Source organism: Lucilia sericata, unplaced genomic scaffold (genome assembly GCF_015586225.1).
Source record: "Lucilia sericata isolate MDLA Ls3-8-SP2 unplaced genomic scaffold, ASM1558622v1 Contig000080F_arrow, whole genome shotgun sequence".
NCBI classification, from domain to species: Eukaryota; Metazoa; Arthropoda; class Insecta; order Diptera; family Calliphoridae; genus Lucilia; species Lucilia sericata.
In genome coordinates, this window is record NW_023994113.1 from 149,165 (window position 1) to 163,735 (window position 14,571).

Consider the following 14,571-nt stretch of genomic DNA (forward strand, 5'->3'; position numbering starts at 1 on the left):
TGTCGCGTGTAAAAAAGTAAAATGGGCTGGAAGTCTGATATACGTAATATCGTTAAGAAATGTAAGGAATAGAGTAGGATGAGATCCCAACTAAGTATAACAACTCGTATATAGCTATCTCTGAGAAAGTTCTATATAAAAAGAAACATTGAGGTATTTCCTAGTCACATGATTTGGAAATATCTAGAGCTAATATTTTTCTTTCACTATAATGGTTAATGGATTGTCACCATTTCTCCGAAAGAGGGACCATTAGATCGACCGCTACTTTGTCATAGTTTTCAAAACTTTGAAAAGTTATTAGATGGTAAATTTCAGGGTTTTTAGCCTCTGATTACAATTTTCATTAAGCAAATACTTTGGTGTTTGGCTAATGATTTCATTCCCTGCAAGATCAATTAGATACAATAAAAATATAGTGGTGCCCAATTTTGGGATACTATTTATTCTGGTGGTAATCACGTCCATTTTTATGACCCGCCTTAACTATTTCCACAAAATAGCTCCTGCAATGCTTTGTTAAAGTCACGTTAAGATTTTTCGATTAATTTTGTAACATATTATTTAAATATAATCTTGGTCAACAGACTTCTTTTGCCCACTGTTAATACAAACACTAACAAAGATTTGCATCTCTGTATTTTGTTTATGTTTTTGTTTTGTTGTTATTAAAGCAAAACAACTTTATACTAAATTGTTTGACCACAATTTAAAATGTAACAACAACTGCAACCATAACAAAGTCATCAATTTCCACTTCCCTCTTTGTTCCACTGAACATTTGGCATGTGTATGCCTATCATTTTAATACCAATCTCAAGCGTCCATCTATTCAACCATTTCCTTCATTTCAAAGCGAAAAATATTTATTTTCTTTTTTTTTTCTCTAGGAAATTTCCATGGCTTCAGATTAAAATATGTAATCTCTAGTATGTGTTCAATTTGTATTTTTTATTTTGTGTTTTTGAATTATTTTTTTTTTTATTTTCTTTTGCAAAATATTAAAGTTTGCCATAAATTGAGAGTGAGACCATATACATAGGTCTTGAAAATTTTGATAACAAGTATGAATTTGGATTTTGATTCCCCTATTGCATAAGCCAAACAAATGATAATTTAAATTAAATTATAATTTAATGAGTGTAGCAGAAATTGTACCCAGAATATAATGATCTATATAGTATGTATTACTGTACTGTACCCTACAGTTGAGAGAAACCTACAGCATTTAATAATGCCACTTTTGTTATATTTTCGAAGAGTTATGGTCAATAAAACTGCAGCAATTTATGCAAATAGTTCAAAGTAATTAGAATTAGGGAATGTACTCTACAATTTCGCATTCCGGAAAATCAGCTGATTGCTAATATGTACAGTAAGTGTCTTACAGGAATCTAAATAGTTTTTATTTATCCCATAATTGGTTACTCTTTACACAGTAAATAGCGGTATTATTGGTTGAAATCTCGTCTGAATCTTTTATGGAGTGAAAAATTATGCTGTGTAAGATTTGCACTTCAAATTCTGTGCATATTTACAAAAAAGTCGAATGTCAACATCTCGAAAAGCAATGTTACGATAAATTTTACCTGATCACTTAAACAGTTTAAAATTCCTGTAGGTTATATGGAGTTCGGCTCGATCCAATATTACTATTTTACTTGTTGTTATTTCTTTCATTCTCTCACTCTCTCCCTACACCTGCAATTTTCTTACTTCCGTTTTATTTTGTTTGTTTACTAACAAAAAAAAAATAATAATATTTGCAAAAAAAAAACTTTCGATAAAAGCTTTTGTGCTTAGTTTGCTGGCACATATTTTTTATGGACAAAAGTTCTCTCTTACACTAAAAAATATTTTAGCTGATAACCAATCTACAGATATTTACACACTTTTTCACTACAGTGGGTAGCATCGTTGCAAACTATTTTCAAATCATATACCAAACCTTTATGAAAACCCCAAATTTTTGTTAACCGAACATTTTATTTTTGGCCTTCTTACGAAAAAGTTTATTATGACAACCGCTATAAGCATAGCTCACTTGAGTCCACTCATAGTTCCGTTATTATATCGTTTTGTGATTGCACTTCAGTGGTCAGACTTAGGACGGACGAGGGAAAGGGTCGAATGTCTCACTATCAGATACACAAAGCTCTCAGTAAGTAATATCCTATAATACTGTATATATACTTCGACTATTGTAATGGCCTTTAATTCGTCATAGATTATGTAACAGTGATTTGGAAAATATGAATTTGCCTGATTGATAGCTGCACATTCAACTCATTCAAAAAGATTCCACAGCCGATTCTTTTCTTTAATTTTGATCCGTCTGTGTAAATTTGATATGTATAGAGTGTTGTCATAGTCGGATATACATACATATATACTCATAATAATCGGATGGAAATCATATATAGCTCTTTTATAATCCGTTCTGCATCTCCAATTTAACATATCTACAAGTTTGGCAAGAGTATGGTATTATGCTTAAAGCTCTTTATCACAATATCTGGGGGGAACTAGTTTAGGATTGTGAACAAGAAGTTGAGTGCTTTACAGGAACACTAGGGCGTCCCGTGGACCACTTTTTAGGCTCATAGATTCGTAATTTTGAGCTTATCGCAAGAAAAATAATTAAAATTTTTGTATTCCTGCTCCGCAACAAGATTTAATATTTTTCCCATAATCAGCCCAGAATCAGAATCGATGGTAAAGAACTGAGACCCCTTTAAAAAAGTTATTTTTCATTATTCTCGTGTTCAGTATATTAAAACGCATCGATTGAGAGGTATTCCTACATGAGATTCTTAAATAGGCTGTACCACGGAACACACTAGTGAACAACTGCTAAACGGACTATTTCACATTGGTACTTTTTTAACCACAGGGTGAGCTAGAAACGACTCAATACCTTTGTTACTTGCATGGTTCTGCCGGTTCACGAACAAGCACTTTCGTTTAAACAACGAAGATGGGATGGCAATAGCTCCTAGAGGCGTAATCGGTCGACCGAAATACGAATCTATCAAATAATCTAAAACAGAACCATTCTCTTCCCGCCACCACATGCACAACGAAGAGATCTCTTGGACACGACAAAGTCCGAAACACTGCCCTGCGGGCTACTGATTCCCGTGGTACCAAAAAATATAGGTTTTAGACCCCAGGTCAAATCATTATAAGGAAATACTTAGGATACATTTGTCCCTAACAACCCTCTAGTCCTGGCAGACTAGAGGTACTGGTAGCACCTCTTTACCTCGGTATTTCAATTCCACCAATATGGGTGGAAGTTAATCAAGGTAAAAACAGTTCCTTAATTGTTCATTTTATCATAATTGCCATCACTCCTATAATATGTTGGAACCGTGGTTGACGCCGCCTCCCTTCCCTTCAATTTGTTTTTTCAAAATTCTTTAAAACAGCTAAAAAATATTATTTTTTTAAAATGTCATAGATTTAAAAATTTCTTAAATTTTCTTTCCGTCAGCATAATATGGACCCAACAGTGGGATATACGACCGACTAAATCATTTGAAAGAATATGCCTTAAAATATGCAATATTTTTGGTTTATTTTCAATTTTTATCAAATTCTCAATACCATTTATCTCAATTTTACCGTTTCTTTATTTTGATCAACATATTTATCGGTCTCTATGCTTTCGTTGAGAGAGAGAGAGATCCGCTAAAACATGCTTGTGTACTGACATGCGCACACTTTAACACCCGCGCAAACATCAGTCCACCCATCCCAACCACATGCCAAAAACAAACAAACCCACATTCACACAAATTAAACTTGTACAACCAGTGTTTGTTGTTGCATGGTTTCAAAATATCAGTAGTGGCCCCAAATCCAAATACATACAAGCAAACAAGACCAGTAATAACATTAAAAAAATTGATACAGTCATAAATATAAAACAAGCGATACGAGTACACAAGAGAAAAAAAAAACAACAAATTCCAAAACAAATACAGCTTGAGCTGCCACTTGGCAACAGTAAGTGAAAAATAATTTGTATTATTTCTTTTAAAAGTTAAATACGAATAATAGAAACCACCAGTACGTATTAGTTCGTACAAGACTAAAACAACATTTTACACTCCCCTTTCGGTGTGATGGCACAAGACAAAACAAGAAAAACACAGATTTTTGCTGAATGTTTTGATCGGTGATCGATCGATCGTTAGCTTTGTAAGTCAATAATAACTATAAACAACATGTTTATTTGGAGGAGTGTGTTAGTAAGTGAACAGCACACACTTGGAATATTAAATTTGTTTGTATTTCGATTTTTTTACTCGTTTTATTTGTACAAATTTAGTGCGTAAACCGTCTGTCTGTCAGTATTATCTTTTTCGTTATTTTTTTATTTTCTTGGAAACTTTTTGCAATTAAATTTAACACAACGACGTTGTACTGAAAAACAAAAAAACAACTACATGATAATAATAATATTGTTATTGTCGTTGTCGCTGTTGATGTTTTCGTATCGCTGATGATGAGAATTCATAATCAAAACAAAAACAAAGAAATAGATAAGTACAAGGTATAACAAAACAAAAGCCATAATAAAAGTAAATAAACTTTTAGCATGCTTTTAATGTTGACACCCCAGTTCGATCTTCTTCAATTAAGCGTGTAGATATAAAGTTTACAGTATTTGTGCCATTGTTATTCTTAGCAGATCTTCGTCTGATCCATCTGCCCCTTTTCAGTAATAGAGTGTAAAGAAATGCGTTCCTTAGATCAACTACCTCGAGCTTCCTTTAAAGCTAGTGCATTAACAGTTCGTTTCCGATTACTTCCAAATAGCCTGGTACCATATGATCTAAACCTTACCTATGGGAGAGTATTTGGTTAAAGTTTTCTTACAATCCAATACGGTCTTAGAATTAACTTTATCACCTGATATCGCCCTAAGTGCCTTCTGGCTGGTGATAAATATGTTAATCCCCGTTGGCGTCATAGTTATTCTATTTATTTCATTATTGATCGGATTTTTGCCTGGAAGCTAGTGCTATAATTAGGTATACGGTAGTACATACATGTATTTCTGTTTCTGGGTCACATATACTAAGTCGTGTTACAGAACCTTTGCCAAATTTCGTTGATCCACGATTTTGGAAAATAAAACACCTTTGAGCTGTAGGTTGGCGTACTTCTAAGATCCACAGAAAAATTTTAGAAAGTCCTAAGACCTTCTTTGTAAAACTATGGTCCTTCGTAGGTTATTAAAAAGTAACACACTGAGTCAAAGCCCTCTTGAGACGGAGTAAAGACCAGTTGGGTTACTGTATCCTTATATAGTAACCTTTATAGTTGAGCGGTTTTTCCACCTTTTTTATACCCTCCACCACCATCAGTGGTGATAGAGGGTATATATAACTTTGTCATTCCGTGTGTAACACCAAGAAATATTCATCTGAGACCCAACAAAGTATATATATTCTGGGTCCTTATCAAATTCTGAGTCGATTTAGCTATGTCCGTCTGTCCGTCTGTCTGTGTAAAACACGCTCACGATAAAACGAAGCAATAGAGCTTAACCAAATTCACCCAAAATGTTCTTCATTTTCCTAAGTTGTTTGGTATTGCAAATGGGCAAAATCGGTTCACACCGGGAAAAGTTATGAATCAAAATTTAAAACAACCTCGGAAAAAAATAACCATTTTTTACACATTCTGATGTAATTTTCTCGAAAACTATGCAAGATAATTCCATGAAAATCACCATACATTCGTTTCTGCACAAGATCTTGATCCCTGCTGAAAATTGCCAGAATCGGTCCACAATTTCATATACCTCCCATACAAAAGTACATATTCCCGGAAAATGGGTTTTTTGTTAATAACTTCTGCCACAATGTCGATATCTTCACAAAATTTTACAAATTAAAATCTTATGTCAATAGAATTCTTTTAGAGGAAAAATTTTATGGATCGGTCCATAATTGGACATAGCTCCCATACAAGGTCCCCTCCCGAAAATCACTTAAACGTGCATAACTCATTACTAAATTAAGATATCCAAATAAAATTTGGTATAACTATTGCCCATATGCATAGAAATATTACTGTGAAATTTTTTTCCGATCGGTGCATAATTGGTCATAGCTCCCATACAAGGTCCCCTCCCGAAAATCACTTAAACTCGCTTAACTCATAACTAAATTAAGATATTCATATAAAATTTGGTACAAATATTAGTCATATGCACAGAAATATTGTTGTGAAATTTTTTTCCGATCGGTCCATAATTGATCATAGCTCCCATACAAGGTCCCCTCCCGAAAATCACTCAAACGCGCATAACTCATTACTAAATTAAGAGATCCAAATAAAATTTGGTATAAGTATTGCCCATATGCAAAGAAATATTACTGTGAAATTCTTTTCCGATCGGTCCATAATTGGTCATAGCTCCCATACAAGGTCCCCTCCCGAAAATCACTTAAACGCGCTTAACTCATAACTAAATTAAGATATCCATATAAACTTTGGTACAAATATTACTCATATGCACAGAAATTTTGTTGTGAAATTTTTTTCCGATCGGTCCATAATTAATCATAGCTCCCATACAAGGTCCCCTCCCGAAAATCACTTAAACGCGCATAACTCATTAGTAAATTTAGATATCCATATAAAATTTGGTATAAGTATTAAGTAAGGTCCCCTCCCGAAAATCACTTAAACTCGCTTAACTCATAACTAAATTAAGATATCCATATAAAATTTGGTACAAATATTAGTCATATGCACAGAAATATTGTTGTGAAATTTTTTTCCGATCGGTCCATAATTGATCATAGCTCCCATACAAGGTCCCCTCCCGAAAATCACTCAAACGCGCATAACTCATTACTAAATTAAGATATCCATATAAGGTTTGGTACAAGTATTACTCATATGCACAGAAATATTATTGTGAAATTTTTTTCCGATCGGTCCATAATTGGTCATAGCTCCCATACAAGGTCCCCTCTCGAAAATCACTTAAACGCGCATAACACATTACTAAATTAAGATATCCATATAAGGTTTGGTACAAGTATTACTCATATGCACAGAAATATTATTGTGAAATTTTTTTCCGATCGGTCCATAATTGGTCATAGCTCCCATACAAGGTCCTCTCCCGAAAATCACTTAAACGCGCATAACTCATTACTTAATTAAGATACCCATATGGTACAAATATTACTCATATGCACAGAAATATTACAGATAATTTTTTTTCCGATCGGTCCATAACTTATCATAGCTCCCATACAAGGTCCCCTCCCGAAAATCACTTAAACGCACATAACTCATTACTAAATTAAGATATCCATATAAAGTTTGGCAGAAATATTGCTCATATACAGAGAAATATTACTGTGAAATTGTTTTCCTATCGATCCATAATTGATCATAGCTCCCATACAAGGTCCCTTTCAGAAAAACACTTAAAGGCACATAACTCATTACCAAATAATGATATAAATAAATACTATTTTTGTTCATAAATACTATTTTGTAAAAGCACTTAATGCTATTTCAAAAATTTTTCACGATCGGCCTATATTTGGTCATATCTCTCATACTAGGTCCTGCCCCTAAAAGCGCTTTAACCGTATTTAACTATTTGCATTATCAATTTGTGTAGAACAAAATTATATATATGTATGTATTTTTAAAATCCTTAAATCTTTCACACACATGCATACATGCAAATACGAGATATCGCTAAAGCATATCTTAGGGCGCTATAAAAATTTAAATGAAAGTGGTGTTTCTAATGTTCAATAAATCTTGGAATTGTAGTAAATTTAAGCTGTTTAAATCTTGGGATTTTTATATTTAAGACATGAGAAAACTTATTAATTAGAAATGTATTAATACAAAAGTTGCTGGTGGAGGGTATTTAAGATTCGGCTCAGCCGAATATAGCACTCTAACTTGTTTTATTATAATGATACTTTGCAAATCATAGTTTGAAAGGCAGCCGTTGTCTATGAGTATTCTAGTATGAGTATTCGTTGACCTAACATATCTGGTCTTAAGTCATCAAAAGTGGAGCAGTGGCAGAGAAAATGTTCAGTGCATTTTGTTTATTTTTCGTCACTGCATCTTATATAAAAGTCGTTGTATAGAAGTCTAATGACCAGTGATAAGTACAATACTGAGGCGGAATCTAAACATGTTATAATAAGGTTCGTCCGTACGAAATTCTAGAATGAGTGATACTCTCCAATCAAGATTTCTAACTGAGTCAGTGTTCCCTACCAAAGTAATATCAATTACCTGCTCCATATTACTATTGAAGAACGTTGGTCTATTACCCTTATAGCAAACATTTAGGCTAGTAGTTAGAAGATATTGAAGTAAACTCTCAATCCTACCATTTATATCCGAGCTCCCCCACAGAGTATGATGAGCGTGGGCCCTTGTATTACACCATTCTACCAGTGTGCGTACAGCACGTGTAGCGGATTATCTTCGTCGTAAGGTATGAATAGGGCTGGTCGTATGAATAGGTTTTTTAGCCGTTAAATCACAAGAACTGTAATTAGATAGAAGGAAAACTTTAATGTCTTTCCTGACCAAAATACTGCTCCTTATTTTACCTTCAGGGGTTGGATAAAGGAGCATATAGTTTCATGACCGTACGCCTCAAACTTTGCTGGCTACATGCCAATATTCTTGAATTAAGGCCACGTGGATAACTTCCTTCTCCATAAAGCGCAGCAAGTCGTCCGATGCTGCTTCGGACTGGTGCAGACTAATCTTTACCACTTTGAGGCCGCTTGGATTCATCACTGCGCTTCTCTGCGTGCAAGATCAACCGTTGATGGTTGAGCTCATATTTGATGACCCCTTACGATGAACGAAGAAGTCGGAGGGATTCAGAACCAATTTTGATCCAGAGATCCTTACCTTCTCTCATATCTCTCGTGTGTCTTCGCTCAATCGTCCAGTCATCTGTGTCAAGTTCTTTATTCTGATGAGTGTTAGTATGAATTTGTCCTGCAGACTAGGAGGAGGATCGGTCTAGTAAAGGTTGGATATATTAAAACCGAAACTATCAGAACTGTGATCAGCAAAAACTTGGTAACGACTTTAAGAGCCGAACGATTAAGCTTTAAGCAATGTCATCCTGGAGCCAAGCATCTCTACATCAAACTTAAATCTTATAATGTACACTGGTTAATCATCATCTCTGTGACATCACCATATTAAAATAATGAGTAAATTTTATCATTTGAACCCTTTAATTGGTAATGAATAAGTTTCTTTGTGATCGGATCATCTTATTAAATTTACTTTTTATTTAGAGTAGAGAAGATTTAATAATTTTGCGCGGTAAAGTTTTCAGACAAACCCCATTTTCTCAAACGATAAATTGACAGTTTTCATACAAAAATTGTTTTAACCGGCAGTATATCTACCGGTTAAACGATAATCGGAGGTTGAGATAATGGCCCTAAACGTATTACCATTCCTATTTCAGTGGAGTTTAAATCGTTGCTAATTATTATTATCAATTGAAATTCAATTAGATGTTCAGTACATTTAGATTGATACCATTAGGGCCCAATAGTTTAATATCGATCAAAAAATAGTTATAGTCTTCTGAAGTTTGCAGTTGCTATGTTAAAATTCGCAACATTTCGCAGCAGAAACTTACACTAATCTGTGAAAAATAAATAGAATTTTAACATAAAATGATAACAATAAATATTTATTTTATCTGTCTCAACCGATAAGAGCCAACTAGTCCCATTTGGAAAGGGCACATACTATATTACTTCACCTGTCTAATGTTTCCCTAAATATTCCAATATCACTTAAAGAGACGGATCTTCTTAAATAAAGTCCGTTCTGCACTTCCAATGAACAGATATTCCTAAGAATAAGGTTCTAATAAAAATGAGCATTTTTTAGAATGGGCCTGATTATTTTGTGTGCTAAGTAGCTCAGATTATGACCATTATCATAATATAATTTTAAAAATTTAAATACAGCAAAATATTACTATTCCAAATTTATGTTTGAAAGCAAGGTTGGCTACCGTTTCGAAACGGTGATGAGGTAGCGGTATCGGTATTTTGACTTATTTCGGTATTGGTATTTTAGCGTTATCGGTATTGTGGCTTATTTCGGTATTGCTATTTTAGCGTTATCGGTATTTTGACTTATTTCGGTATTGGTATTTTAGCGTTATCGGTATTTTGCCTTATTTCGGTATTGATATTTTAGCGTTATCGGTAGTGTACATAAAAGATATTTTGACGGCAATTTCGATATGATTTAAATAATTAAAAATATGTTCATAAATCCACTGCATAAGCAAACTTTTAAATACAACAAAAATAACATTGGTATTATTGTTTTACGTATTTTTTTTAAGTTTAACTTAAAAACAGTGTCGAGCAAATTTACACAACATTTCGTAGCATTACAAAATACTCTTGCAACTGCATTTACTAATGCGCTCATAATTTTAACAGTTTTACGAGGAATTAAATTTTTATATAGAAACATTAAATAACAACCTTAATTCATTAATTAATAAATTAAAAGTAAAAAATAATGTTCAGAAATAAATAAATTAAATTCAAAATTGTATGGATTTCGTTTTTAACAATTATTACAATATGCGACCAAAACAAATATCTATACTATTTTTCTGAAAGGTGGATCCGAGTAGAACACGAATCTGTTTTTTTTTAATTTGCCAAACACATGCAAAATCTTAAGATACGTATAAAACCGGGGTTTCGTACCTTTAAGCACATATAAGTCAGAAACTTAGTTGATTCTCAACCGATTTTAAGTTTCTCTACAGATTGAGAAAGAAGAAGTATTTTTTAAAGGCATTTTCAGTTTCGATTTTATTGAATTTTTTCCTAGAAAAGTAAAGAACAAAAATATTATTTTCAAAAACAAATACCAAATTATCGAATTTGTATTTATTTATAAATACATATACATATTCTAATTTATTTATAAAAAAATTCAATTGGATTTCAGAAATATAATTTAAATTGGAATGTCTAAATATAAAGTTGTTTAATAGAGCTATGAATGCTGTAAAATATTTGTGTTAATTTAAAATAAAGAAATACATATAAAGTTATCATGTTAAAATAAGTCCTTGTTGGAGCGTATCACCTCTATTGCATTTAAACTATCTTCATCCAGACGATTTCGGCTTGGATTCATTAAAAATTTAACACCAGAAAAAAGACGTTCCACACTGACTTGCGTTGCTGGAACGGCAAGTAGAACCATTGCAATATTGTACAGCTGTGATTTTATTTCTCTTCTGTCTTCCCACCATTGAATAACGTTGTCATGAAGACAGAGTCTTTTTTCTTTTGAAAATTCGTTTAATAATTCTCTTATTGATGCATTTTTGCCATAATTTTCCTTTTCTATATTTTGTAATATTGCTTCCAAACTGTCTATAGACGATGAACTATTATTCATTTCACCATCGGTTACAAGTATGCAATCGGTCTGAGTAAGACTATTCATTTTATCTATTACAGAAATAACGTGTTCTATGGCACGTTCCTTTAAAGAGTTTTTAAGTACCACGTTCCAGCGTGGATCCATAAATATTGCACCAATGAACGCGTCATTTTCAAATAAAATATTTTCCTTATTTTTCATATGTTCTATTAAATTATTGGAAAAATTTGTTTTAATTTTTTGCAATTGCAATTTGCAATTGCACCAAGCGGCATACGCATCGCCAAATGTAAGTTGCTCCATTTGCAACGTTTTAGTGGCAATATTGGCGGGTCGCAACGTATCAACGGCATCTGAGATGCTCTTCCACATTTCTTGTGAAATAAAAAAGTCATCACTTTTTTGAGACATTTCCTGGCAAAATTGTTTTATTTTATTTCCGTTAATTGATTCCAGCATTTCATAAGTAGAAGACCAACGTGTTACGCAATCAATTGTCGGTTTGTTTAATCCCTCATTTTTCAACAGAATGCCAACATTAGGAGTTCTAAGTTTTTTAACCACGGTTCTTACGGTCGACGTTACCTTCTCCATTAGTTTTTCTTTTAAAACGCAATTAACAGCTAATTGCAGAGTATGTGCAGCACATCGAACTCCTAAAACGAGCGAAAATATCTCAATGATATTCAAATTGTAGAGTTTACATAAGTATAAATTAAAAAAAAGACAAATTTTCAAAACATAATTTGCTCCATAAACCATTGATGAATTGTTATGAATAAGACAGTATATATCGTCACTTGAAACGCAAACGGCCCTAACTAACCAAAAATCCAAAATCGATTTTATTGCAGATTCTAATGTACTGCATCAAAACAAATGTCCACAAAAGAAATTAGACTCCTCCGGCCAAAATTAGCAAAAGGCCCTATCTACAAAAACATTTAAATATTAAAGGTAAAAAGTCCAATTTATCCATTTTTATGTACGCCAATGTCAATTATCATAACAAATAATAGGTTTAACTATTAAACAATTTGTTTATTTTATAAAAATAAATCGCGCTGATAGAAACAAACTTTCCAATTTAAATAGTTTTTTGCTTCTCCTGTAAAATTTTAAAAATGTTAAATAGGGCCGTTTGCGTTTTAGGTGACGATATGTATGTATATACACATTTCTGAAATGTAAATTCTAAAATTTAAAATGGTGTTGGTAAAAATAGTGCCCTTTTAACTTGTTTAAATTTTCTGCTATTTTGAAAAACTGTTAACGAGTATTCCAAAACATAAATAACATTTTTAGCTAAGATACTATTAAAAGCTAAGAAAAGTCAAACATTTTAAATACTTCAATATCTTTTAAGATACTAAAAATTTCATTTAACTAAAAAAAATATAGAATTATGTATGTAGTTTCGATTATAACCCCCAATTCATAATCAAACTTTTATTTTATAAAAGGTTTATAAAACAAAATTTTCATACAAAATTTGTTTTCTTATACTGAAACAAAATAATTATTTTATGAAAGCCCAATCTTTAATAAAAATTAGCTATATTTAATTTGAGTTTTAACTTTAAAATTAAGCATTTAATCCTAGTTTTTTTTATTATAAAACGATGTTTAAAAAAAAGGGAATTTTATTTTACAAAAAATTAAAGAAAATTTATGTTTAAATATTTTATTGGTATTGAAAATTGTGAAAATCGGTCCACATTTGAACGTTCTGAAAATTTCAATCCCTAATTTATTCAAACCCAATTAAAGACCGATTTCAAAAAATCTCTCCTATGTTAATATTTTGATGGCAACTTGTTTTTGAATGTTACATATTTGTTACTTTTTAATCATAAATGCATATTTTTCATTAAATAACATAAAGTTCGGGTTCACTGAACTTCAAAAACCGAAAATAGTTTGGCCGAACTTTTAAATTTGCCGAAGTTCGGGTTCGATTGAAAGTAGAGTGGTTAAAGTTTTATTTTCAAATAAAAAATGTTTTGTAGATAAAAAATAATTCATAGCTTCAACAATAGATTTCATGAACAAAAAAACTTACCTATACATCTTGTATTTAATTTAAAATCATTCAAAGTGTCATCAAATTCTTCATTTATCACCTCGTCTTCTAATTCGGTTACATTTTCGTTTATTAGCGAAACACATTTAAGCATATTCCGACCGTTGTCGGTGGTGCATGTATAAATTTGGTCTGCTGATATCTTGTATTTCTTGAGGGTGGTTAAAATAACGTCTTTGAGATATTCAGCTGTGTGGCGTTCGAATAATTCTGCCACAGCTAAAGTCCGAAGAACAATTTTTTTATTCTTAATATACTGCACATTGATACCTTAACATAACAAACAATTCAGCTTTGTGTACATGAGTTTTAAAATGTTTTCTAAGACCCCGATATATGTCATAGATAGGAACGCAATTCGAACATATTTAATAAATTTGGACTAAATTGTGCTCAAAATAACAAAAATTAATAAATAAATGTTTATTTCAAAACAAAAGTAAATTTCGTGCTACGACGATAATAAAATTATTACAGTGCAAATCGAAATTTTAACAGTCAAAATAGAATCGAAAAAAGTTAAAAACGACGCAAATCAGAGTCTTAGTATATATAATTTAGAAATACTAACCGAGAAATGCTCTATTCAAATGTGTGAGGCCATCAATTTTAAGAGATAGTAATTTGCCACTAATCTCATTAGAAATTGTATTTACAATACCATCGAATTTCCGAAGTACTTGATCTTTAACGACCCGACGATTCAAAGTCATATCTAATTTTTGTATAATTGGGTCTACAATGCTACGAAATCCTGAGTCCTCCACAATAGAAAATGGTCTTCCATTCACAGAACAGAGCTCTACACAGGATTTAAGTAAAACTTCTTTGTTAATATTAATGGCTATTTTAGTCTGGAGCATGTTTGCAACAGATCTGTTCGAAGTTGAGGGTTGATTCTCTGGTTCTGTTATAGAATTTTTTTCTATTTTGGCCCAAGTACTTTTGTGGACGGATTTTATATGACTCGCTAAGTTCGATCCGTGGTCACTCTATAAAAAATATAATACAAT

The 14,571-nt window shown here is 32.2% G+C and overlaps 1 protein-coding gene across 2 annotated transcripts in view; it reads left to right on the forward strand.

Moving 5' to 3' along the window:
- LOC119599536 (phosphoenolpyruvate carboxykinase [GTP]-like) overlaps positions 1-14,571 on the forward strand; it is a 36,715-nt gene that overhangs the window by 2,142 nt on the left and 20,002 nt on the right. The window contains exon 1 of one of the 2 annotated variants that reach the window (XM_037949316.1): positions 3,992-4,011. The exons of the other annotated variant lie outside the window; for it this stretch is intronic. The gene's annotated coding sequence lies outside the window, so the exon portion shown is untranslated. Of the gene's footprint in view, positions 1-3,991; positions 4,012-14,571 lie in introns of those variants that run through there. 2 annotated transcript variants of the gene reach the window in all.